Genomic DNA, 2,444 nt, shown 5'->3' with positions numbered 1-2,444 from the left:
TTTTTTTTTTTAAGATTATGCCAGGTTATTACAAAAAAAGTATGCATTTTGTTCAGTATTACTATATAGACTTTTGATCAGATTCGAAGTTGTTAGGATTCTTACAAGGTGCTAAGTCACTGGAATGGATATAATTATCTAATTTAGCATAGTGCTTAACAATTCTCTAGTTCAGTAATGTATTTACTAGAATTCCATGAGATTTACACCTGTAAGAGAGCATACTTTTAAGGAGTACCCACAAGCCCACTCTCTGGGAGGATTCATTCTAACATCAACTTTCGTGCTGGCTGGAGACACTCAGACATGAACTCTTGGGAACCAAAGAGCTTCTAAGAAAGCTAGCAAGCCCCAAGTGAAGGATACAAGACTTGAAGGAGAAAATAAAGGATCTGGAGATAAGATTTGGAAAGAGGCAGTAAAGGACTTTTAACTCCTGGCTGCATTTTGGGATTATTGAACTGAACTGAAAGAAAGGCTGCCTCTAGAAGCTCCCCAAAGGATCTGCTCCCATAGAAGGATTACAATCTAGAGAAAAATAACATTACAGAAGTGATTTGCCTTATATACCATTATTTTTATTATTATTATTATTATTATTAATTTATATGAGGAGCTGTTGCTGCTGTCGCTGTTGCTGATGATGATTTGAATAGTGACACATCAGTATTTTTCTTCCAGTCATCACTGCAGTCCCAATGTCTCCTTTTGGAAGATAAAGCTTCTTCTCTTGCTCAGGTTTTTGGTTTGTTTCTGAGCAAAGTAATCAGCCCAGGCTCAGGATTCCAGTATATAGTTCACCTTCTGCACAATCTCATTGACAATAACAATAGCAGCATCTGACTCAGAGATGTTTATAGTTCTGATTGCTTAGGTAGGTAAGTTTAAACATTGCCTGACTTAGGTTTATTTTTTTTCCCTTTCAGCAAGGTTGCAGGTACACAGCAGGTTAGAATCAATTGAAATGGGCTTCTGTTTAATCCACAACTTTGTTGTGGCTTTTTGGTTAATGACAGAGTCTATCTCCTCTTTGTCTTAAGATATACTTAGCTGCATATCTCTCATGAATCTGAGTTGTTGAATTGGTTGAAAGATCTGTAAGGGTGACTGGATAGCATATCCTGGACTGTAGCAGAAGCTTCTCCGAAATGCCTTCCCCCAGAAGTGTTCTGTCATACAAGGCAGAACTCCAAAGTGCTCTTGTTCTCCAGACCACATTCTAAGTCCACAAGGAACTGGGCTCACTCTGTTTCTCTGGGACTTCTCGGAGCCCTTTCTGTACTTCAGTGGCTTCTGCAAAATGTCCTTCTTGGTGACCTTCCTATTGTCCACCTGAATAAGGGAGAATCCACGAGCATCATTTATTCCAACAAAGAGTGATTGGTTGCAAGATCAGGAGATGAATCCTTCTCAACCAAGGCCAAAGTACTAAAGCCAAATTTATGAATGAGATAATTGGAAACCAGGGGAAAGAAATCTGTGTCAATTTCACCATTGTTCTTAGCAATATGGAGACAATTAGCACTTGATGTTGTCATAAGTTGGTTTCTAGTCCTTCACTTGTATACTGCCAGCAGATAAGGCCATGCATCTTTGCATGTACTGTCATTGCTAGCAGTGGGCTGTAGGTAGGCTGTAGATAATTTTGGTTTTGGTTGCAGTGATTCCTATGTGACCCTTACTATCAAATTTGGAATTCTCACTGAAAGAATGTGCACTGCTCTGGGCCCCAGGAAAGGAGTAATGGCTTCCCCTCACTTGAAAGCTTGATTTGGAAGTTCTTTTACCCCCCAAACAATTAGCTGAGCTCCGCTGAATAAGAAGTGTTTCTTCCTTTTCATGGAACATTTTTTGAATTTTTTCTGGTTTTGTTTTCTTTTCAGAGTTGCTCTAATTTTTGAGTATCTTCTGATGTCCAAGTCCCAACTTGAGGTAATGTCATGGCTTGGGCATAAACAGCCCTAAGTTTCAATACTGTTTCCTGGAACTTCTGAGCCATTGTCTCCAGACACCAAAGGTTGATGAAACTTTTCAGATCCAAATCATGATCAAACAAAACCATCTCATACATCCCCTTGTCATTGCTAGATACATGAGATTGCCAGATATGAGCAAAGAAAATCATTGGGCAATCCAAGAAAGCCATTCTATATGGAGGTCAGTTTCCTTAAAAGTCTACTTCTTCATATTGTTAAAGAGATCACTTAAGTTGATCTTCATATGAAATATACACAATTAGTTCCTAGCCAACTCCCAAAGACTTTATAGCTCAGTAGACCTTACGGAATACATTGGTCATCACACATGATTTCTGGCTAATTGTACATGTTGGAACCATTGCTACTTTAATAATGAAGCACATTCTTTAATATTCATTTTGGAATCCTCAGAGCTGAACTTGTGGAAGTAAGACGAGGGCTGGAATCTCAGCCAGGGACATAATC

General features: G+C 38.9%; 1 pseudogene; it reads right to left on the bottom strand.

The window, feature by feature from the left end:
* Window positions 1-684: 684 nt before the first annotated feature.
* Window positions 685-2,146, bottom strand: LOC141540597 (target of rapamycin complex 2 subunit MAPKAP1 pseudogene; annotated as a pseudogene).
* Window positions 2,147-2,444: the final 298 nt, after the last annotated feature.

The sequence above is a fragment of the Sminthopsis crassicaudata genome, chromosome 4 (genome assembly GCF_048593235.1).
Source record: "Sminthopsis crassicaudata isolate SCR6 chromosome 4, ASM4859323v1, whole genome shotgun sequence".
NCBI classification, from domain to species: domain Eukaryota; kingdom Metazoa; phylum Chordata; class Mammalia; order Dasyuromorphia; family Dasyuridae; genus Sminthopsis; species Sminthopsis crassicaudata.
Note: the sequence above shows the minus strand (reverse complement) of the source record. Positions and strands in the feature narration are given on the sequence as shown.